The sequence below is a fragment of the Pogoniulus pusillus genome, chromosome 6 (genome assembly GCF_015220805.1).
Source record: "Pogoniulus pusillus isolate bPogPus1 chromosome 6, bPogPus1.pri, whole genome shotgun sequence".
NCBI classification, from domain to species: domain Eukaryota; kingdom Metazoa; phylum Chordata; class Aves; order Piciformes; family Lybiidae; genus Pogoniulus; species Pogoniulus pusillus.
The window spans coordinates 43,336,617-43,362,628 of NC_087269.1; positions in this window are offsets into that span (position 1 = coordinate 43,336,617).

The window sequence follows — 26,012 nt, forward strand, 5'->3', positions numbered from 1 at the left end:
TTTTCTTTTTTTCCTACATATCATCTATGGTTAATCTGCAACTGAAGACTTTGCTTACCAATAAATACCTTTACCACAAAAAAAAAAAAAATATATCATGTCATAGACGTGGGAAGAAAGGCCTAAAGTGATGTAATAAACCCATTACTTTCTTATTAGACACCACATAAACGGTCAGATCTAATTCTTTTTTACCCCCTCCAATTTTGTACACAAAGTTATCAAAAGCAACAAAGTTGATGAAATGACTAGAGAGTATGAGGAGTATAGGTTTGTTCAGCTCAGCAAAGAGAAGATTGAGACTTGACCTCACTGCTGTCTACAGCTTCCTCATGAGAGCAAGCAGAGAGTGGTGATGATTGCTTCTCCCTCATGTTTAGTGGTAAGAGTGCCTCTTCTTAAACGGTATGACAAATTAGAATCAAAGTGTTTTCTTTTGCATATTACACTGCACACAAAGAAAACAAAATACTATTTTCCTTTATGCCATTTGCCATGTTTTCTTACTTAACACTACATTACAGCAATGTTTTTTCTCCACCTTCTCTGGAGTGAAATCTGATTCCTTATGAGGAAATTAAGAACATTTCAGTTTATGTTTATATCTTGGGATTAGTTTCAGTCAACAGCATGTAACAGCATGTTTCTTTTTTTTTAATAAAAACACTTCTGGAGATCAGAGTTAGTTAGAAGGATCAGTTATAATTTTGGTACACTGGTGCATCCATAGCCACATCAGATATGGAATCCCAGTCTTACTAAAATAAATAGTGAAATCACAATCTCTTCTTTCCAAGAAAGTGTCACCTTCTGTCAGCAGCTAGGCCTGACTGTCTTGACTCTGCTCCTTACCCAAGTCTGACAGTTTGCTGGAGCTGCAGGCTCTCAGCTTCCTCATGTAACTCCCTATTTTCACATGAAGGTCTGGAGCCTCTTCTGATTTGAGCAGGCACTGAAGCTGTCAGATAAGAATCAACCTTCCATCTCTTCCCAGACTTCTTAAAGCATTGAGTCAAATGTGAACAAAGCCACTATCCATCACATATTCTAGCATTCAAGCCCAGAAGAAACAGAGCATTTTTATAAGACACTAATCTTACAAATTATTTAAGTATGTTCCAAAAGGAAATACTTCCATCTGCTCACAATATAACCTGAGACAAACATAATCCATTCTAAAACAAGTAGATAGAGATTTGAAGCAAAATGTACGCAGAGGAAGAATAAGAAGAGTCCTTTCCATGGTGTTGAGAATATTGGGCAGTGAAAAACATGTCATACAATTATTCCAGTGTAAATACTGTAGTTATTTTAATAAAATATTCCAACTAATCACTTATTCAGGCATGCCTCAACATTCTACTGAATAGGGACATTGGTGAAAGTGAAGAGGTTCCTCTTGATTTCACTTAGCTTTGAATTAAAACCAAGATGACAGATTTACACCTTGATTCCTTGATTGATTTTATTGAAAGATTTTAAATTGTTTTATGAAGGACAAAAGCTATCAACAAAATACTACATTTGAGAAATATTTAATTCTCAAACAATTAACTGCAGCAGTGTTATGTGACTATTTTTCTTTACTGTTTTCTGGTATCTCAAAAAAAATATATGCATGAGGAAGCAATAGGAAAAAGACAAAGATGAAAAAATAACTATGAAAAGCATCTAATTAAAAGCAGTTTCAAATCAATTATCTGTTCATCTTTTGTACAGCTATACTAGCAAATTTCTTACATTCTAACATATTTTTCAGTATTTGCAACTTTGTAGAATATTAATGTAATATATCCTTGAAGTTTTACTAAATGCCCTTCTTTGTAAATACAAAACCAACAGTTATACTCCTGGGAAGTATCCGAGATTTGTCACTACCAAGCCTACTTATGCAGCAGTCACATAAGCTAAATAGTTTCTTTATGAAACAAAGAGATTTTCATCAAAGATGGGAAAGAAGTACTAATTGTATGTTCTTTCCAATGTAATGCAAGATCCTGTAATTGCATATGAATGAGAAGACAGATACTAAGTTGCAAACCATCATTTATATTTAATGCTGGCTCTACCACTGCTGAATGAGAAAGCTAAGAAGGCTGGAAGAACCATGGTGGTACCCTGGCATCTACTGGAAGTTTTCATGAGAGACAAATGTTGTTTTTCCTTTGTCCTGTACTCCTAACACTTCTCAGATTACAGTGTCTTAGTCCACTAACCTGAGATGAAGGATCAATTTGCATCTCTTGGCACATTCTTCTAGGAGATGAAGTTTTCATTGAACTTAGCATAAATGTAGGTAACCAATGAGGTTAGTGGTTCATCTGTGACTGTAGACACAGATTTTACTGATCTGTTGTGGTTTTGTCATCTTTAGCCTTTCTTATCTTTCTTGAGCTTTCTGGTGGTGGCATTATTTTTGACGTTGATGCAATAATTTTCCCACTGTGGCCCAAGTAATGTGCATTATTTCACAACTCAAATGAATTCACTAAAAGACATAAGGGGTCTTTCTGTTAGCGTTCATTAAGCTTAAAATATCTTGTGAGATCTTGTGGGAGCAATATATTTCTTATCACTGAGTGCAATTTTGACTTCCTCTGCTCACTCTCTATGGGAAATGAAAGAACAGTGAAGTGTGCTGTGCTGCTTTTCTCTGCAATTAGAATGCAATTTATATTTCATTGTTTGATTTTTTTTTTGCCAGAGTTATAAAAAATAAAATTAACAATTCAAACCTGTGGTTATTATTATTTATTTCACAGTAATAAAGTGTGCTTCCTCTTGGCTATAGAGGTATTTTTCAGTGGCGCAGCAACACCGTTTACTGGTCCTTAGTCTGTTGGATTGCCCTCCTGCTGCTGTATACACCTTATACTAAAAGTGGCTTTCTCTTTTTTTTTAGGAGAATCTTTAAATGTCAAAGTTTAAGTTGGCAACAGTCAATGTATTTATTTTATTTATGACTTCTCTACTTTCTGTTTGTTATAAGGATGTATTTGTGGCTCAGAAACAAAGATCAGGGTTTTAGTCCACAAATAAAGAACTTTATTTAAGCACACAGATAAAGCATCCACATTCCCAAATCAATGAACACCACTAATAATTTCAAAGAATATTCTAAGAAATTTAGAGATGCCATAAACTTTGTAATCATGTTCTAGGATCTGTGGAAACTTTTTTTTGAGGAAGGGTGGGCTATATGTTGCACACCTAGTTTTGCTTTTTAAAGTTGCCTCTTGGTAATGGTAACTAATATTCTAATTGTGACAGCATCTTGAGCATTGAGAGAGTCACAGGACATTGAAGTAGCTACACAGCAAAACCAACCACCTTACAAACTAACTTGTGTAGACAACATTTTATATGTCCATTTTGCCTCCTTGTAAATTCTTTACCGAAGAAATGTCTTTTTTTTTTTTCTCATCTAGCATTCCATTTCTCTCATAACCTGTGGTTGAGACTTTTCAGTTCAGCTCTGGAGGAAGCCTGAGTAATGTGTAGTGTGGCTAAGTTGCACATACACACCAGGCAGGGAAAAGAACAAATACAATCCTAGGCCAACATTTCTGGAGAGATTTCAGCCAAATATCACAATAATTTCTATGATATGACTCTTCCCTAAGAGCTGGCTTGAACTAATGCTCCAGTGGGTGATTATTTTCTTACTTCCTTCTACAAAATACATCCCTTACTCTGCACAGAACACTGCAAAAACTAAGAACATCACAACTTGTTTTCCCCAAACTCATCATTCTCCCAAACACAAACACATAAATGAAGGATATACACAACAGCAGAACCTAACAGTCCCTCACATCATACCTCTGTGAAACAGAGGAGTTAGAGGTATGAAAAAAACGTGTGTATGTGTCATACTGTGGCTTATAACCGGGCAATATATGGCACTGCAGCAGTACAAGGTATTAGATGTATTTTTAATAGGGCTTTAAAACAAAGTCTGCATCCTGCATCAGGCAAGAAAGAGAATAAAGGCTACAATTCATTACATTTCATAGTTGCAATCTAAATTTGTCATGTTAAAACATAGTCATTCCTACATTTCCCTGTCTGGGAAGTTACTAGCAACATGGTAAAAACTTTTTTGCCTCAATGGGCTTCAAAAATACATTTGAAATCATACAAGGACCATGGGTTTGACTGAGATGGAGATCTGTTCATTGTTAAAGCTTGCAAGCCATGAATCAACAAACAGCACTGTAGAACTCACCATCTCCTCATTGTACATATTCCTTTGGTGACTTGTCTGGTCTATATTTCACTAATGCATTCAGCAACATAATTCATCTGCAAAGGAGATGCCCTTCTCAATAGCATTTCTATGAAAAAAAAATGTTTTCTAGCCAGCTTTTTGACAGTGGTTGGGAAAGAGCAGAAGTGGAAATAACGTTTTGAAAAATAAAGAGAGAATTATTTGGGGAGGGCTTTGATTTATTTTTCTTCCTGTTGACTCATTTAATTTTGGCTTACTGGGTTAAAACCCTTCCTCCATGCTATGCTCCTTCTTGCTGTCTACAACTACCTGAAAGGAGGTTGTAGCCAACTGGGGGTCAGTCTCTTCTCTCAGGCAACCAGCAAGAGAACAAAGGGACACAGTCTAAAGCTGTGCCAGGGAGGTATAGGCTGGATGTTAGGAGAAAGTTCCTCACAGAGGGAGTGATTGCCATTGGAATGGGCTGCCCAGAGAGGTGGTGGAGTCACCATCCCTGAAGGTGTTCAAAAAGACACTGGATGCAGCACTTAGTGCCATGGTCTAGTTGATTGGACAGGGCTGGGTGCTAGGTTGGACTGGATGATGTTGGAGGTCTCTTCCAACCTGATTGATTCTATGATTCAGGAACAAGTACTTGAATGGTTTTGCAATTATTTGCCACACTGCTTATAGCTCTACAGACAAAATCCAGCATGATGAAATCCAAATTAGTTATTTCTGCAGAAACAAGAGCAGTGTGGAATTTTCATGGGAGAAAAAAAAAATTTTTGCCTTTCCACACTTTTCTCAAATGCCAAATTCCCCTCTCCTTCCAGATAATAGACTTTTAAAAGGCAGATTGAAAAGTAAAGATGAAACAAACAGGTTTCTTTACAACTTAAGAGAACAACACATGACAAGTCAGCTTTGGTTAATTGTGGCAGTTCTAAACCATGAGCCAAGGGAGGTTTCAAAGTAACCCTCTGTGACATCTCATCCATAAATACACAAATGCATGACAAACACCCCTCTCTAATTTATAATGGTCAGACAGCAGACAAAATCACAAGTGCACAGATTCGGCTACAGAGAAACATTAGGGTGCTCTTCTCCTGGCGTAAGGGTCACACCACACACACCAGATAGTGGCAAAAATCCTTTCTGCTTAGGTAGTATGGTAGAAGATTTAGAGAGCAGTCATGGGTTACTTTTGCTTTTATATTTATACTACATGTTGCATAGACTTTTCCTTCTTTCAAGAAATGAATTAATGTGAATTACTGACCACCACAGTTTCACAGTAAACATTTTAACTGCCAGAAGCCACCATCAGCAAAACAAAGTCCTTTTCCGAAACCAGGACCAGGAAGTAATTATGGCATACAGCTTGGGGTCAGGTTGGGAGACGCCTGTCACAGTGTACTTGAAAGTTTTGACTCAAAGCTATTCCCTTGTAATTTCCATTTGGTAAGAAGCATTTTTTCAATGCCATTTCGGGTGCCAAATAGGTAAACAGGTGGGAATTAATTTTGCAGCAAAGTCTATCACGATGGAGTCTGAGTCTGACATTCTTAAATGTCAGAGGACTTGTAAATAGAAGTAGGCCATCTACACTGTCTAAAAAAATAAATAATCTGAAAACAATTCTTACTTTTCACAGAAATAGCACAATATAATATATAAATTTTGTTGGTTTTTTGCCTTTAGCTGTGTTGGGGATGTTTTATGTTTTCCGTAGTACTTCCCTCTGGGGAAGTGACAATTATGACAACTGATGACAATATCTAGAGCACATTTTATAATTATTGTACTAAAATGGTAAAAACGAAGCCAAACCAAAACCAATGAAACTATTAATACCTAAACAAGCATTATCCTACAGACTGATCAATGCTACATCACCCACAGGTCTGAACATAGCTTTCCCTGTGTATCCAAGATTCCTTCCTAGGATCTACAGTTGAGACTGCAGTGTTCCAGAGAGAAAATAATTCAAGTGACAGGGGTGCTGTGTGTATCTCTGAGAGGAATAATCAACTTATCCAACAGCTGTTATTCTTAATCTATTTTTGAAGTGTTTTGTAAAAGGGCTTGTTTTAAATTTAAGTCAGTTGATTTGAAAACAGGATTCTGAAAGGAAACACTTTCAATGGTCAGGCAAAGCCATAATGAAAATAAGCATTAAACTAGATTTACTAACCCTAGCTTGTGAATCTTTATTAGTGTAGACATAGCTGGAATTTCTATTACTCCTGAATCTTTATTAGTGTAGATGTAACTAGAGGAAATCATGTCAGTCCAGAATTTTAACTGATTAAAACAGGTTAGTTTTTAGTAATGGTAAATCACTTTTTATTGAAGTGTTAGAAAAAGATGCTGAAGCTGAGAGAAGAGTGGAAATTCCTTTTTTCTCCAGTTTTACAGTTTTTAAGTCAACCCTTTGAACATTTTGGGGACAATGCATTTCTGAACTGCTCAGTACTTTAAATCACATGAAAGCTATGTTTGTTACCTTTTTTTACCTTAGTTTTTGTCACAGTATATGATTCTTACATCATTCTCCTCTATATGCTGCCATTGCTACTAGATAAAGTGACTAAATACATCAGATATAAAACCACTGTATAACTGGAAAGTTAAAGTTACTGTCAGACACACAGCACTAACTCTCATCTGGCATGGGGTTTCTAGCAGGTGTGTAAGCAATGCTAAAGCTGAAACCAGGCTTGGAATGTTTATTCAACTCATACTAAACATTTTAGTTTTATGGGCAAGGTCATTTATTTCATACTCGAGGAGTCTTTAGTCCTAATGTTATGGTATTTCCCTTTTAAGATGGCAAAAATGTGCCAAATTAAAGAGATATTAGAAATTTTCATTTATAATGTTTCAGGACAGTAGAGAATTTAATTTAGGATACTGCCAATAGCTTCTTTGTCAGACAAAGAAAGTCTTTCAGCGTGGTCCCAATATTTGAGAGGACTCTTAGAAAATGATTTGAGATATATTCATATAATTGTATGTGTGCATATATTTATGTCTATATTTACACTATAAAAATACATTAGCAACACAAAGATTCCAAATTTATTGAGGAAAATAGAAACCTCCCTACCTTATAAAATGAATAGGTTCTATGCATTCAGAATAGTCTGACGGGAGGTATGGAGCTACTTATCAGCCATATAAATTGGGCTCATTATTAGTCAAGCAGCTTCGAAGCAATTCAAAAGCACTCATTTCATTCTCCCCACACCTATATCCGAATGTTCTCATTCCAGCACTCCAGCATCACAGCACTCACACCCACCTCTCAGCGCTTAGCTACTTCACACACAGAGCCCCAACACCCGCCCCACCATCAAATTAAGTACCACTCCACTGCCCTAGTAATCCAAGTGTACCCTGATAAGTACTTCACTTCAGCAAAATCACATAGGCAGAAACTCCACAATGTGTTGTGAAGGAAGATGTCTGTGAAACCCTAAGATAATATCTGTTAATGAGTGAGATGCTTCATTTTCAATGGGAATTAAGAGTGAAATAAATTACTAACAGAACCAGTTATTTGGGAGACCATACACAGAAGATAAAATATCTAGCTAATTCAGCTTCTAGGTAGGGATACCTTGGCAAGTCATCTGAAATTCCCAAGCACAAATACAGGTTGGGCAGTGACTGGCTGGAGAGCAGCCCTGAGGAGAGGGACTTCGTGGACAAGAAGCTCAACATGAGCCAGCAGTGTGCACTTGCAGCTTAGAGGGCCAACCAAATCCTGGGCTGCATCAAGAGAAGTGTGGCCAGCAGGTCAAGGGAGGTGATTCTCCCACTCTGTTCCGCTCAGGTGAGACCCCATCTGGAATACTGTATCCAGTTCTGAAGCCCCTATTACAAGGGGGCTTGAGAGTGTCCAGAGAAGTGCCACAAGGGCTGGAGCACCTCTCCTATGAGAATAGACTGAAAGAGGTGAATTCCTAGCCACGTGTTGGATGGGAGGGAGACTCCAAAGCCTACACCTCTTTTTGGCTTTGCTTACTTCCTCACATACATAACATATCATCTTTTTCTCTCTTTCCCCAACAAAATTGTTTCCTTTCAAGTAATATAATTTTCAAAGCTTTCTGAAGCTATGACAGGATAGACTGAACTGCTGTTTTGATTTCCAACAAATCCTCCTTGTGGACTCAGCATTTCCAGAGCAAAGCTAGAAATAAACAGTGACAGTAACGGCATGCCTCCTTGTTTTTGAGGGGGTACACTGTACAGACCTAATGTAACTTCCATTTCTGCAGTATCTGGTCTTGCCCATTCACTCCTTGCCTTCCTATGTGTCTTATGTGTCACAGAATCATAAAAAATACTTCAGGCTGGAAAAGACCCTTGAGATCATCAGGTCCAACCATTAACCTTACCCTACCAAATCTACCACTAAACCATACTGCAAAGCACCATATCTAAAAGACCTTTAAACACATCTAGGGTTTGTGACTCAACCACCTCCCTGTTCCAATACTTAACTACTCTTTCAGTGAAAAAGATTTTCCTAATGTGTAGTCCAAACCTAACCCAGTACAGCTTTAGAACATTTCTTCTTGTTCTATCACTAACTACCCATGAAAAGAGACCAGGACCTACCACTCTATATTGTCCTGTCAGGTAGTTGTGTCATGCTTCATAGTCAGGTCTTGCAGTTGCTAGGCTTGTTTTTCTTGAAAGCACCTGGTCTTTGAAGCATGTGGTTTTGAGATAATGTCAATTTTTAAAAGTTGTTAGGTTTCAGGATGATGAAAAATGCTTTAAAACACTAAAAGCCTTAAAAATATGAAAGAAATAAGAAGAAATGTGTATTTATGGCTTGTTCCAAAAATATTACAAATGTTTGGGCCTACTGTGATTTATCTAAAGTAATAGCAGCAGCTCTACAGATATACTGCAGATATTCCTAGCTGTCACAGGAAAATAAGGAGGTGACTTATTTCTCCTCAATCCCTAAAAAAGCCCATATTATATAGACTACACACTCTGGCTCCAGGGAAGTTAATATTTCTGTTCTTGAAACTTGGAAAATATAGAGTGGAGTGAGGTTCGTCCAGTTTTCTTCTTTTCATATTGTGAAATGTTTGCTTTCACAATGTTATAGGGTCATAATAATTTTTCATGCATTAGCAGCAAATGATGAAATCATTTCACATCTCTTCAACATAAAAAAATTTTCTTATACTACATGAATTAAATACAGGTGTTCATGATCTTCTAGAGGTACTCTCACAAAAATATAATAGCAGCTTTTTCTCAAAATTGAAGAAAATCCCTAGATGAGACTTTTTAATGCTATATGAGGTGGATGTTTATTATTTAATACAAGTTATCATGCAAGTTTCTAGCACTTAAATATTTCAAGTTGATTTACACCAGTATAATGAAGAAAAACCTGATAGCATTTAGCTAGGTGAAAACAGCACTAACTCTTGAAATGTTACCACCTGACAGGATGTTCCTATGTTCCTGTATCTTCATCTTTTTTTAACATTTTTTTTTCCCACTCTAGCTCTCACTCACAGACTGTTATGTATCCTTGACTAAAAGCAAAATGTACTGATTACAAAGAGATCTTTTAGGTTATACTCAGTAAAGGTGGCTCGAACATTTCTGAATGCTAAGTAATGCTTTAGTCACAAATCTTCATACCATTTAGCCCACTTGTAAATGTGACTGCTCTTTAGCCTGAGTAGGATGGAAAGTTGTGAAATTACTGCTTCTTACCAGTGATATCACCTTTTTTTCCACATAACTAATCTATAAATAATTAACACAAGGCATCACCCCATTTATAAGCTGATCTTGCTGAATTTCCTTTCCTATGGAGTCCAGTCAGAGAAGGAATGAGTCTTTAAAGCATGTCACGGGATCACAGGATGTCAGGGGTTGGAAGGAACCCAAGGAGATCATTGAGTCCAATCCCCCTACCAGAGCAGGACTATACAATCTAGCTCAGGTCACAAATGTGTAGATGTGGCACTTCAGCATATAACATATTGGTCAAGGTAGTTGGGTTATGGTTGGACTTGATGATCTCAGTTGTCTTTTCCAATCTTTACAATTCTATAATTACTCATTATACATTCCATCTACAGAAAGAGTCATAAATTTTACTTCATAAGATAATGCAGAAAAGAAGTAAAAAAGATCATATGGACTATGAAGTTGCTAGTCTAAAAGCAAAAATTGCTGGAACATGTTAGACCTTCATCCAGCATTACATGTCAGGCCTAAAAAGATCACAATACACATTGGAATAAAAAAATCTGCTCAAGTTATTAATTCTCCAGTGGTGCAAACCAATAATCCAATCAAGGCTCTTTCCAGCTACTGAATAGCTGGAAATACTGAATAGCTTAACTAACTCTGTAATTCTCTTACTAGTTAGAACAGTCACACATAAGTAAGTTGTTAAAAGTTCACAATTACTTATTTGCAAACCAGATGACAACCAACCCAAAGAAAGTTCTACATTCAAGTATTTTAGTTCTCCTAAGCTACAGAACAAGACTTTAATTTCTTTGAAGCCAGGGATTTTTTTGAGCATTAATAGCACAATAGACATTGTTTTCAACTCACATTTAATTTTAAACATGAATAGAAATTCAGGGACAGGAATGAAAGTGTAAAGTGGCTTATACTGCTGGTTCATTTCTGAAAATAATGTGCAACTTCAAGATCAGACTTGATGCAGCTATGGACAGCCTAACTCAAGTGGATGTATCCATGCTCACTGCAAGGAGATTGGACAAGATGACCTTTGAGGATGCCTTCCAACCCAACCCAACCTATGAATTTGTGAAATTTGAGGCTAACCATCCAAAAGGAATAACATGCACAACAGAAAGATATAGCATATAGAATGGTTTAGGTTGGAAGGGACTTTAAAGATCATTTAGTTCCAACACCCCACCATAGGCAGAGACACCTCCCACTAGAACAGGTTGCTCAAGGCCTCATCCAACCTGGCCTTGAACACCTCCAGGAAGGAAGTGTCCACAACCTCCCTGGGCAACCTGTTCCAGTGTTTCACCATTTTCACTGTAAAAGACATCTTTCTAACATCTAGTTTAAGTCTCCCCTCTTCCAGTTTAAACCCATTACCCCTCATCCTGTCATTACAAGACCTTGTGAATAGTCCCTCCCCAGCCCTCCTGTAGGCCCCTTTCAGATACTGGAAGGCTACTACAAGGTCTTGTCCAAGCCTTCTCTTGGCCTCCAAAACTGAGGACAACCCTTCTGCACACTGCTGTACACTACATGGTTTGCAATACCTCTGATTTAAGTTTAAATTATTGTCCTTGTTAGGTTTCATGTTATTTTAAAATATCAATATTCTGAGGGTGCCCTTAAGAGAGCATAATGCACAAAATGAAAAGGTCAATAATGACTTCCAGCAACACCATCAGCCCGAGTTCTTCAGCGCTGTTAGTCTTTTATGTCTCCTTAAATTTCTGCCAAGAAGATACAGTGTTACAATGGATATCAGTGAGTTAAGAATAATCACTGGTTGTGGACTATGAACTCTTCACCCAGGTGAATTACAGAGTCTTTATATGTAACTGTCCAAGTGAAAAAGAACAAAGAATGAGGCTCTTGCCTCTCACAAAGCAATGATATAGAGAGATCACAATATTTTTGGGTTTGCTTTCCATCAATGTCTGATTCCAATATTTAGCTTTGGAAAGTGCTAGCTGACCATCTTTCTAATTAATTTGACTTGTGCACCTAGAAAGCCCCAAAAAATACAAGGCCACAAATTCTGAAAGCTCAAAGGCTCCTTCCATAATCTAAAAGCAAAGACAAAAGTAATTTTACTGGCTGTCATTCTTGTTGGATTATCTAACACATTGAGGTGCATGTGCATTACTCTGTTTAGACTGACAAGGCAAATTGTGATTAGATATTAAATTTACTGTTTGAATAGGATGAGCATCAAAATGGCAGAAAATGTCATTGACTGCAGTTTCAAATTCCAATAAAGTCTGGCACGCTCCACTGCCTAAGAGCTTCTCTGAAGCAAAGCTCTGTAGTTAAGCTTTCACCTTGCATGCTGATCTAGAATTTATAGAAAGAATAGGAAAGAAATCATCACAAGAAGGCCTAGCTATTGTTTAGATTGTAACTGCTTTGCTCTTGGTGAGACAACCTATTTAGATGCTGCTCTCTATTCGCTTTTTCACTCTGCTTCCCTGTCCTCGTCTCCACTGTTTTAAAAGTATTGTCTACTGTGCAGCCTAGGAAACATAGTAGAGGGTGAAATTTTCTTTGTACAAGAGGTTTAACAATTTCCAAGTTAAATGAGTGTTGTAGAAATCAATCACAGCATACAAAACACCCTATTGCAGTAATTATAGAACAGGAAGATTAGGTATCATTTAGGTGATTTATTATGCATTGTTGGTAGTCACTGGGAAAGATAATAATGCAAACAGAATTATGTTATCATTCTAAAATGCTAAGAGTGCATTCTTATTTTTCACATTTTCCTATCTGGTGTCATAGTAGGATCTGATGACCCCATACACTTTTCAGATCAATAAGAGATCATCTGTGGTTTAGACTCAGAACCGTACTTTGTTTTCCATGGACAAACAAGCCAAGAGGTTAGTAATAATTTCAACTCTGAAGAAGCACAAGCCTAAGCCTGACTAAAGGGGAATTGCAACAAACCAAGCACTGTGTTTATAAGAAGTATGCTAAGGTCAGCACAGGACAAATAAGAGCATAAGATGACACAGATGTAGTTTGAGACACCTTCATGTCACATCCAGCAAACTGGGTTTACCATCAAATAGATGTATTTTGCAACAAGTGAAAAGGCTCACTGCAATGACATTCTTCTTCACTAGTGAAATAAAGTAGGCAAAGCACCTAATTCTTCATGTAACTATACCATCACTACAATTTCTATCAACCAATTCTTGTCTTCTTTCAACAATGCATTGTAAGCTTGTCTGGGCAGAGAACATGTGTTTATATACATGTTATTAAAGACACCCTAAATGACTTCCCCTCAGCAGCTAATGTTTTGATAAAACTAAGAACAAAATAATCTGTATGCATCCAGATGGCAATGTCACGTAAGTAATTCTCCAGAGTAGACACTAAACTCCATGGGGTACAAGATACACAGTTGTGCATTGTGAAAGTGCTGATGTTATTCTATGCTGTGTTAAAAAACAATTTTGTCTAGAGGCTTCACATATCTTCTGAGCAACAAAGGCTTGGAGACAGATCCTTGAAACATGTCATATTTCACACCTCTGGGCACAATCTCAGTAGCTGGAGCATTTCTTACTGGTCTTTAGAGAAGATAAGATCTGATATTCCAGTAGCATTTCTTAGCTGTTGAAGAAATCACCCATGATTAGTCATATCAGATGTTGCTGAAACATCTGCTCTAAAATGCCTTACATCTTCTGAATATACAGTTAGATGAAATACCTGCCTGAAAAGCTGCTAGTGTCTCAGAAGTTATGAGTAAAGAAGCATACTCTCTTTTTTCACTCAGTGAAAACCCTAAGCAGTAATTTATAGGTCAGTGGATGGTTTCTGAACAAAAAAGCAGAGCAGTGGTATCTCAGTTGTCCGTAATACATTTTTAATATCTCATGACCACATTCATATTTTCAAGCAGTTAAGGAGAAATCACAGTCAGAACTTCACGTACTGTGCCTCTTAGTCACTGTTATTTGCATACTCACTTTGTATTCAAAGTCAAGCAAAACTGAACACATAGTAAGCAATATGCTTTTGCTTCACTTTACTGAGCACAGGAGCATAGCTGACATTTGCAGGAAAAAGGTGTTTAAAACAGTAAGGCAAGACAATACACAGAATTGTTTAGGTTAGACAGACCCTTAAGATCAAGTCCAGCTATTAATCTAGGACTGCTGAGACAACCAGTAAGCCATGTCTCTCAGGACCACATCTACACATCTTTTAAATACCTCCAGAAATAATTCAATCACTTCCTTGGGCAGTCTTCCACTGCTTGACAACACTTTCAGCAAAAAAAAAAATTCCTGATGTCCAAATTACGCCTCTCCTGGTGCAACCTGAGGCTGTTTCCTCTTATTCTTTTACTTGTTACCTGGGAGAACAGACCAAGACCCACCTCACTACAACCTCCTTTTCAATTTCACCCTTCATTCTCCTTTTCTGCATACTGAATAACTACAGTTCCCTCAGCTGATACTCATAAGATTTATTCTCTACACCCTTCACCAGATTCATTGCTCTTCTCTGGATACACTCCAGGACATAAATGTCTTTCCTATGTTGAGAGGCCCAAAACTGAACATAGTATTCAAAGTGTAGCCAAGCCAGTACTAAGTTCAGGGCCAAAATCACTTCCCTAGTCCAGCTGGACACAGTATTTCTGATACAAGCCAGGATGATGTTGGCTTTGGTCACCTAAGCACACTGCAGACCCCATTCAGCCATCCATCAGCTAGCAGTCCCAGGTCCCTGCAGCACTGCAGGACCCAGTACTTGGCCTTGCTGAACCTCGTACTATTGGTTGTGGCACACCAATACAACCTGTTCAGATCCCTCTATACATCCTTCATATCCTCAAGCAGATCAGTGCTCCCATCCAACTCAGTGTTATCTTCAAACCTAAAGATGGTGCAACTAATTCTCTTGTCCAGATCATTGGTAAGCATACTAAAGAGAGAAGGCCCCAACACTAAGCCCCAAGGAACATAATTTTGCGTCTGGCAACCAACTGGATTTAACTCCATTCACCACAACTCTTTATGCTCAGTCACCCAGACATTTATTTTATCCAGTGAAGAGTACACCTGTCCACACTACATATGGCCAGTTTCTCCAAGAGAATGTTGTGGTAAACAATGCTTTACTAAAGTCCAGGTAGATGACATACACAGCCCTTCCATCACCCACTTAGGAGGTCAAGAAATACCTGCTCTTCATAAACCCATGCTGACTGGCCCTAATCAGCTGGGTGTCCCGTGCATGCCACATGATCGTATTTAACCTGCTCAGTGACCTTCCTTGGCACCAAGATCAGATGGACAGCCCTGTATATGCCTGGATCCTCCTTCTGGCCCTTCTTGTAGATGGACTTCACATTTTCTAACTTCCCATCAATTGGGACCTCTCTGGTTAGCCAGGACAGTTGGTAAACAACAGTGGTAAGCATTTTTGGCTGGACCCTTAGCACCCTTGAGTACATGCCATCCACCCCCCTAGACTTGTGTGTGTCAAAGTGATGCAAGAAGTTTTTAACTATCTCTTGGATTATGGGGGCTTGTGAGGGCTTCATTCTCCTTCTCTCTGTGTTCCAGCTCAGTATGCTGGCTATCCAAAGAACAGCTGATCTGTCACACAGACTGAAACAAAGAAGGTGTTATACACAAGAACAATCTAGACATGTCCACATTGCATTGTATGACTGGCACTGTTTACCTCAGAATGGATGTGCTCTGTCTAGACAAGAAACAGTGCAGGTAACCCCTGTAACACAGACACATTTAACTGCCTCGTATAAACTAACCTGTATTTTACTTGTGAGGTGTTATGTACATAAATGCATATGGATGAAGGATGCAAAGAATACTAACATTCCAGTTGTAGCCTAGAGAAGGGAAGGCTCAGGGGAGACCTTATTGCTCTCTACAACTACCTGAAGGGAGGTTGCAGCCAGGTGGGGATTGTTGTCTTCTCCCAGGCAACCAGTGACAGAACAAGAGGGCACAGTCCCAAGATGTGCCAGGGCAGGTTTAGGCTGGATGGTAGGAAGTTGTTCTTCACAGAAAGAGTGATTGGCCATTGGAAGGGGCTGACTGGGGAGGTGGTAGAGTCACCATCCCTGGAGGTGTTTAAAAGGAGACTGGATGAGTGACTTAGTGTCATGGTTTAGTTAATTAGAAGGTGTTAGGTTGGACTTGAGGATCTCAAAGGTCTTTTCCAACCTGGTTAATTCTGTGGTTCTGTGATTTTCAAGTGACTGTCTATCTTCCTTCTTTTTCATTGAGTTTCCTACAAATTACACAGAGGATCTGTTTGCAGCAGTAATTATTCTTAGTTGTTATTCGTGATTCTTCTTATTCATCATCTGTCATTGGTCTTGCTCTTTTCAAGGAAAAAAAAAAGTACACAGAACTGAATTAGCTTACATTTCTTTTAAATAAAAGCTAATTCAGTCAGCAACCACAAAAGAATGAATCAGGAATAGTTAGCTCCTTTAAACCCACACCTTGCCATAATACAAATCAGCTTTAGCAGATTAGACCTCCATTATGTTCAGTTTTACATCAATGACAACCTTAAGATCTCATAGCTTGTGAACAAGCTAGGATGAAATTTCAGCATTCACCCACTGGAAACTGATTTGACAGGTACAAAGAATATTTTCTTTTTTAAGTAACTACAATGTTTCTAGTCTTAGAAGTATTTCATACATTAGTACACATGAAGAATGACACTGAAAATGTTTTCAATAGTTGTGCTAGTTTGAGCCTAGCTGAGATGTTTTGGTGAGAAGAATTAGATTATAGGCTGTGAAAAGGAAACAATGGTGATGTCTACTTCACTCACAGGCTTGCTGAGATGTATAAGAACAAGAACATAAATACAGATAAGGGAGTCGCTCTCTGTCTCTTTGGGATGTGTGCACTTTCCTCTAACTTAACCTGCCGTCTGTGTGACTAATCCTTCTGCTTCCTAACCCTCCTGGCCAACCCTCCAATCTTACCTAGAAGCATAAGGCAAAGTCTGGGGTAGGGTAGAGGGGGGAGAGCAAGTGGAAGGGTGGTTGAGAGCCCCTTCTGGGGACTCAGGTTTCTGGGAGGGCTGTTGCATTTCTGTATTACCTTTTTAACTTGTATATTTCTGTATATATTGTAAATATCTGCTTGTATATTGTGCTGAGCTGTAAATATAAAGCTTCTTTCAATTTCCAGATTGACTGAGCCTAGTCTGGGTGATTTTCCAGAGTGTTCCTATAGTTTACCTGGGACATAACTACTTACAAGGCTGGCATCAATGCTTAAAAAAAACAACTAGTTCCCCATTGTAGGATGTATTTTGCATCTGGATCACAGGGCAAGATGCTGAGAGGATTTCAACCATCTTAATCTTGCTGTGCCATTATGTTTTCTATCAATATGTACACAATTGCTTCCAACTGTGGAACAGAAGTAGTAATTAAAAATGTAACACAAATATGCTACAGTCAGAATCTGAATGGTTGGGTTTTTTCTGGTAGCAGAAAGAAATGGACTTCTTGCATGAACAATGTGAGAAACCTTGTTCCTGTACAGTGTTTTGCAGCCCTTGCCACTTAAAGTGGTACAACAAAAGTCTGTCATGACTCACAGCTTGAGACACATGCAGATTGTATCACCTTGATTTTTTTCTTTTTTAAAGGGAGGGGGGGAGGAAGAAATCCAGGAAGGAACCAGCTGTGCTTCAGATGATAAGCTCAATAGTGCCACCTACTGAGAAAAGTTCAAGGCATGTGTGCCTCGTTGGTCCGTGGCTCGCTTAGACACTATGTCACACTATGTTTCATCACCTTTTAGAAGTGGACCAACACAAAAGCAAACAGCATCTCTCTGACAGTTGCCTAGAAGCCAGTCTCAGATGAGGTGCAAACGAGCTGTGGTTATAAAAGGTGACCTGTTACACATCTGTCTCTTCCTCAAGTTACAACAATGGATTTAATGGACCTATCTTCAAATCATTCTTCTTGGCTTAATTAGGCCTTTGCTATCCTGTATGAGTAAATGCTAGCAGCTCGAGTAATAGGAGCTTTTTTTCTTTGTTGCAGCTAAGAAGCAAGTTATTTGTGGAGAGATATATCTACAGTGAACATGAAAGCAAGAAAAGGAAGAGAAGCAGACACAAACCATAGTTTCTACTGTCAAGCTTATAAAATTGAAAAGTGTGCAAATCCCACCTCTGTAAGTAAATGCTTGTGTTTTCATACGAAAAGATCACAATCTATGTCAACACTGCTCAGCTTCTACATCAGCTAACAGACTTCTAAACCTCAAAACAAAATTCTTACAGTCAAGGTCATGCACAGGCAAAGGGCAAATACCAAACTGAAGATCTAAAACCAATTTGAGACTGCCCTTACTTCACCATAGTGCCATGGCATTCAAAACACAGAAGGATGTTCTTAAGCACCTGGACAGAGTCCAAGCATCACAAATATTGCATACCTCCAGAAGAAAGAGACTACTTTTTATATGACAGCTTGCTGTCCTTGTATGTCTACAAGTAGCATAAGCCTTGACATACAATTGTCCTGGAAAAGAAGGATAATGCAGGAGTACCTACATTTTGCTTTTTCTTCCCTGTAACATCTTATGACTAAAAGCAGGGAAGAAGGGAAAAATCCATAACACAAATCTCCTTTCAAAATAATAGAATTATAAAGAAGGAGGACAAGGCTCAGGATAGATAGGGTGATCCATTTCACAGTTTGTAAACCGTGCTTCCTAATGTGGAAATGAAACCTACATGAATAAAATGTTAGCAAGCCTAATTCAGGAAGTGTTCTGAAGAGAAAAAACAAGTGCAGCTCTAGCAGTTTGCGGTACACAGCTTCTAGAGGTACAACACAGAAAAATATCTTGAACCATACATTTTAAAGTGAAAATGGTAGACTCAGTCAGCTACCAGGATCTATCATGTAATACAAACCAGCAGGAACCTGGTCTGAATCCAGTAAGGATTCTCCTTGAAGTCTTCATAGTACTTGGAAAAAAGAACAGAAACAAAGGGGAAAAAATTTGGAGAGAAGATTCTGAGCAATTAGGGTCCAGGTTGCTAGGTTTACTTTGTCACTCACATTTCATTACAAGAGATTAATTTGGCTCCATACATAAAAATCTACCATAATTTGAAATAATCATCAAATTATAAAAATAAGCATCCACAGATGCTTTGATTCAGACTATTTGGTTTTATCTGAACTTTTTGTTCTATTCTCCATGACCTCTGAATGAGTGACAACAAAACACTACCTCAAGCTTTCTAAAAAAGGCACTTCTGTGTTTTGGTTTTTTCCCTCAGATGCATGGCACCTTTATATTGACAGTTTCCCACACCAGCTCTTTCCCATGAATATTTAGGTTCTTGTGTTGCGATCAGGCACATTGATGATGCCTACAACTTCCTAAGTGGCTCATCTATCGGAGGGTATATTAGACTTGACCATCCCTTCACTTACCAACAATTTCCTGGAGAAAACATAGTTCTCCTTTTTCCTGTGACAAAGAATATGTAACAAGATATCAACAACATGATAACTAATTATATCAACACTCCAACAGACTACCATTGAGTTTCATATTATTATCATTATATGGATATCATCTCCTTATTACAGAGGCCTTGAGCAATCTGGTGTAGAGTAGGGTGTCCTTGCTCACAGCAAGGAGGTTAGAACTAATCTTTAAGGTCCCTTCCAACCCATACTACAAATCCTAGGTTTTCTTCCATTTCCTTTCCTTTCTACAACTTTGACATAAACTTGCAGGCTAAACACAGGAACACAGAGTGTGTGAAAGCTTCCAGATGTGACATGTGGAATTATTTTTATAAGTACTTTGTATTTTACTATCTCTAGTAAAACAGATATACAAGATATACAAGATATCCTGTTCTACAGGAAAATTCTTCTAAAGGAGAAAAAAGTCCTGTTTTGCTGTGAATTTCTTTATTTCTTTCACCATATGCAAACAAGTGCAATGGGGTTTTTTTGAGAAAAATGAATTTGTTTGACAGGTGCATACACTTCATTTTCTCAGACATGTTTCTATCTGTACTAATTCTATCTTGATGAGTATGCTGTCAAAATATAATTTCCCCTCTAGTTTCATATGATGAAGTTTTCTTATAATTATCACTAGGATGACAGTCAGCTGTCTTCAGTTTTGCTCATGGAAATATGGATGTACAAGTAAACATGGAATATATGCATGGAAATGACTGGCTAGCAGGTAGCCACTATTTTTATAAGCTGACTTATCTATTCGGTTCTACATGAGAAGCAGTTAGAGCAAACTAGTGAATTCTACACTGCATAAGTGGTGGAGAGGTAAAAGTAAAACCCAGAAATAGATGTTTCCCTGAGATTTAATATATCATATATGTGGGCTGGTATGTTTTCAAATTATCATATAAAATAATTAATCAATCATCTCTTTTATACGTTAATTTTTCCTCATACTTCTAAAGTGGATAATGCAAATTTGAGTTCAAACTTAACTTTAGGCCTCATTAATTGCCAAAACAATGGCTGAGTGAATTTTTTAAGCCTTTTGGGTTCAAAAATATTTTTCTGCTGATAAGAATTTATGTGAACTTTTGCAATAAAAAGCCTTGCTCATTTTTCAAGATAACTTTTTTTTCTGCCTCTGGATGGTGCCGACGGAATAAAAAGCTTCTCTCTACAGAGTTTTAGCTCTCCATGTTGGTGAGGCTTGTGAGGAGCCTGACAGACAGTGTCATGTAAGTGTCTGTTTTTACTAACAACTTCAACTTATTTTGATTTCCTAGAGAACATAAAAAAACAGAGCCAAGAGTTGCTGAGGCTATTTATGTAACAACACTCCCATGAAATGCAGATTGACGCTCTAATGCAGAACACCAGTACCAATTACACAGCCAGAAGGACTGTGTTTAGGTGGGCATCTAGAGAGGCACTCAGTTTCATTTTCCTTTACCCATTTACAGCATATTCCACTACCTGTTAGCATTATTCACACTCTACAAACAGAACCTAGCCATAGGAGGCAAATAATTTCCCAAAGAAATCAAATTTGTGATTACAATGCAAACAAAGGCTGATTTTACTACATTGAATTCCAGTTAGATTTCACCACCTCAGGTCATATACCTTTCAGCCAGATATGGGCAAAGATGAACCTCTGTACAAGATTTTTCAGAAAGCTGTCCCTACCACCTACCAGAGTGGACAATATCCCTTTCATGTTCTTGGACCAAAAGAATTATGAGATAAAGTGTCCCCAGAAAATTATTTTAACCTGAGGCCTTTCATTATTTTCCCAAAGATCATGGTTTTAAGGACTTATAAGGATTATATAAATCATGATTATAAGGTGTAATCACTTTCAAAGAGAGTCCTTTTAAATACACATCTGTGGCTTCCCTCTGTTTTGTTTCCAATCAGATACAAATTTCACAGACAACAACAAAACTGTAATATTTGAATAGCAATGAGTGAAAGGATCAAAACTACCAAAGGTTCTCATAGCAAGTCAAGCTCTTTTTGCTATGTCTGTAAAGCGAGATACTCTTTACCAAAAAAGATTCAACCAAAAATCTCTACAGGAGAATTTATCATGCCCTATTCTTAGGGCTGACAAGCATATACACACTAAATACACACAATTAACAAAGTCACTCCATGCAAAGAAAAGTGAATAGACATTAAGATCTTAATTTTGCTTGGTAGTAAGAGCTTTTCAAATGTGAGGCTTCTCTGCAAAATGTTAATAGTGAGCAACATTCCACTGAAATGTTGTTTGACCTGTCCTCATGTCACTTTTCCTCGTTATAAAATCCAGTGTGATGTTAGAACTGCTGTGTTTGGGATTATTATCATTGGCTTCAGTAAAGACTGGCTTTACTCTGAATTTTATCAATATTTTTACAGCTATTTTCATTCCATCACAATGACTGCTACTCTCTCTTATTAAAATGTTCTGAATAATATTAGGCTAGAATATAGGCTTTAAAACCATGTTGGATAGATAAATAGTTGACTGTAAGAAGCCAGAAGGTTCTCAGAAGAACTCATTAAGAAGGCTGTGCCTCCAGAGCCTGCACACTGTGAGCCAGAAAGGAGGTGCGAACAACAGCAGTTAAGAGTATCATTAGATGTGGAGATGAATGAGAGAGGATAAAAACACCATTATATGTAGTCACGAAGTCTCAGTGCTTCTCTTTACTCATTCACGCTAAGGTGACAGAACAAAATAAATTATATGTCTTTGTAGCTCAGGTTCTCCTGAGGAATCTGATCAGAAATGTGAACCCACTGGGAATTTCACATGCATATAACACATAACATTTTGCTAACAAAATGGATTGTGCTTCACAAAACTGGATGTGAAGAAAACCTCATATAGTACAAAACACTTCATACAGTACAAGGTTTCATCTTGCAAGCCATTTGTTTGCATCTGGGGCTTCTCTGTTGGTTTGAATTTTCCGATTCCTACACTCTGTGATCCTCAATTCAAGAGAGATGTTGAGATACTGGAATGTGTCCAGAGAAGGGTGACAAAGCTGGAACACAAGCCCTATGAGGAGAGGCTGAGGGAGTTGGGGGTGTTTAGCCTGGAGAAGAGGAGGCTCAGTGGGGGACCTCAGTGCTGTCTACTACTACTTGAAGGGAGGCTGTAGCCAGATGGGGGTCAGTCTCTTCTCCTAGGCAACCAGCAACAGAAGAAGGGGACACAGTCTCAAGCTGTACCAGGAGAGGTCTACACTTGATATTAGAAGAAAGTTCTTCACAGAGAGTGATTTGCCATTGGAATGGGCTGCCCAGAGAGGTAGTGGAGTCAGTGTCCCTGGAGGCGTTCAAGAAAAGACTGGATGAGGCACTTCGTGCCACAGTCTGGTTGACTGGACAGAGCTGGGTGCTAGGTTGGCCTAGATGATGGTGGAGGTCTCTTCCAACCTGGTTGATTCTATGATATACCTTCCTTCATCAGTTTCCAAACTTCTTTTTTTCTTTTTCTAAATCTTAAGTCAAACTACCATGAAGATGTATGATTTTTTTTTTCCTTTATAGGTGTATGTTATCCATTTGCTGTATCTTCTAGATTGTAACTTCATTCTTGTTGAGCTAGTAAACTAAACAGAATTATTTAACTACTATTCAGACTGCTTTTTAATGTGTGCCTTCAAGGCATTCACTGAAGTACAACAGTGATTACCTAAAACGCACTATATGCTTCCCGATTTTCTTTCAGTTCTTTTGACCTCATCTTGCTGGGTGCCAACAGAACTTCTTGACAGTAATAGCAGTAGACAAGACATTGCAAGAATTCTCTATGGATGGACTCAGGGGAGTATGAAATCAGATGCACACAATTCTTGGAAAACCGATTAAAGGTCTTGACCCTTAACCATGGACACTAAAGCCAGATTAAATAGAGAGAAATAGCTTGATTATTCCACTCAAGTTCTAGTCCCAGCAGAAGCAGCATGAAGCTATCTCTATATGGCAACTGGGCCACTGCAGCATGAGCTTCTCACAACTGCTTCTAAGCACGTGCTCCAAGATCATGGGAATGCAAACACCCAGGTTCCATTACAACTACTTCAAGTATCAACAGCTGTATGCATCTTAGTAGAAGCACACTCAGTTTTAAAAGAAATTTTCGTTTCAAGGCCTAATGAACATGAGGTCTCAAGAACAAAACCTATCACAACTTGAATGTGTTCTTCTCTTTTAACATATTAAAAGATGTTTACTTGTCAGCTATCAGAAACACTCACCCTCATGGGCTAGAATAACCACTTATTGTAGCTGTAGTCGTATATTCTATTACAGTTACTGAAATGTTGGAAAGAACTTTTCTCAAAGTTAACAGTGTGATGAAAGACCACACACTGGGAGAGTAGAATTGGTTTTGGAATGCTGGAGTTGAAAAACATAGGCTTGGGAAAAAATACTAAATCCTCAAAACATTCTCTGATTAGTATTAAAAGCAGAAATGGAGCCTTTGGTGTAGAAATCAGTACTTACAATTAAAGTAGGAGACTATTATTATCTTGCTTTCCTAATTCAATACTTTTGACTGTGCATATTGAAAGAAAAATACCACATTACATGTGTACTACTAGTAAAAGGCATGATTATCCACTTTCAAGTTTGTATTAATTGATGTTTTATGCTCATTAACTATTTTAATGTTGAAAAGATTTTTTGTCCCCTATAATGTTAAAGTTTAAATCCTAAACTGTTACTCCCAAAAAGGAAATCTGACATGCTAGTTTTGTTTATCTTATTGCCTGTGCTTTTAATTTTACAGGTCCCCTGGAAAAGTCCTCAGCTGGTGTATGCTGAGGCAATTCAATTGATGCTACAGAAGTTGGGCAGCTTGCACGGTAGGTCTGATGTTTCATTATGACAATTTGCAAAACTGTTCTGTTGTGAGAATCCAACTGAGTTCTTGGTTTGGAATAGAGTCTCGGCTATGTCTAAATGCTGTGTTCCAAGCTGTATACTGATCACCTAATTAGCCTTTCAGATTACTTCAAAATAAATCTTGCTTTTAGTCTTCTGTCTAATCTTGTAGCAGTCTCAGCCTCACACACTGATTCTAACTGAAATTGAGGCAGTGCTCAGAAGTATCTCATAAAAAAAAATATATATATGCTGACACAGAAAGCTCTGCTCCACTCTCTTATAGCTGATATATTTCATCTGCAGTAGTCAAGCCACAGGGCTCTTGCAGAGTTTAGGGGCATACGTTCTTGCCATTCTGCCACAATATTAACTATTAATTTTGGCACATTAAAAAGTTTCCTGTATTCACCTGCTCTTTGAGGTGATCCATGTCAGCACAAGTAAACATGTAAACAGCACATTAAGATAGTAATCCTGTCTGAATGGTGTCAATTTACTGTAGTGCTTCCCTGAGATCTTATGCAAGACTCCTGTTTGTAATTTCTTGCATGGGATTCAGAGATAAATTTTCTATTGACATCATATGCTTAATGGCTTTCCCCTGACCACCTCTGAGAATTTAGATACACTCTGAATCACTTTCACCAAGTAGCTGCAGCTGGCCAAAGCTCAGTGAACATTTTCTTATGCCTTTGTTCTCACTTTATTTGCTTGCACATATCCAGTGACAATGGCTGGGCTCTAACAACACAGGCACTGTTGTTTCAGTTCTTACACAAGTACTAGCAAACAACCACCCATGCAACAAAATTTATGCTTTATTAATTTAAAATAAAAATTAAGAGCAAAGTTGGCTTTTGCAACTTTCTTAACTTAGGTGTGCTGGTTTGAGGCTAATCGGAATGAGAAAGTGAGAAAAATAAGATTATGGGCTGTGAAAAGAAAACAATGGTGATGTCTACTTCACTCATAGGCTTGCTGAGATGTATAAAAGCCAGGACACAAACCTAGATACTACAGCATGAGAGTCTCTATCTGTCAGAATTGCTGTCTGTGCTTTTCTCCCTGGGCTGGATGTGTTTAAAGGTCATTTAGATGTGATGTTTAGCTATATGATTCTGCGGTGAACTTGGTAGAGTAGGGTTGATGGTTGATCTCAAGGGTCTTTTCCAACCTGAATGATTCCATGATTCTATGTACAACTGCTGAATTTTTACTGTAATCAGCCTATTTGATTGCTTTTTAAAGCTTATTTTTAAGTAATTGAAGGAGTCTGGGTAACAGCTAAGCCCTTTTCTACTATTCAAAATAAATGGTTCAAATCTGCCTGCTGTTTTGTTGGTGTATCTCCTAAAAAAGATACAAAGTCCTCACAGTGGGAATGTTCTTTCTTAAACCCTGATTCACAATGTCCAGCGTTAGGATATGCCTGAAATCCATGGATTCTAGTACTGATGATGGGTTTCCCCTTGTTTTTCCTCATAATGTAACTAATTACTTGTATTGTGAGAAAAAAAAAAAAGTAACTGCTTTTAATGTTTATTTCCTATGAAAATGTCAATAGTGTGTAACTTCTATCTAATGATATTTGGGTAGAATAGTGCAATTTTGCAA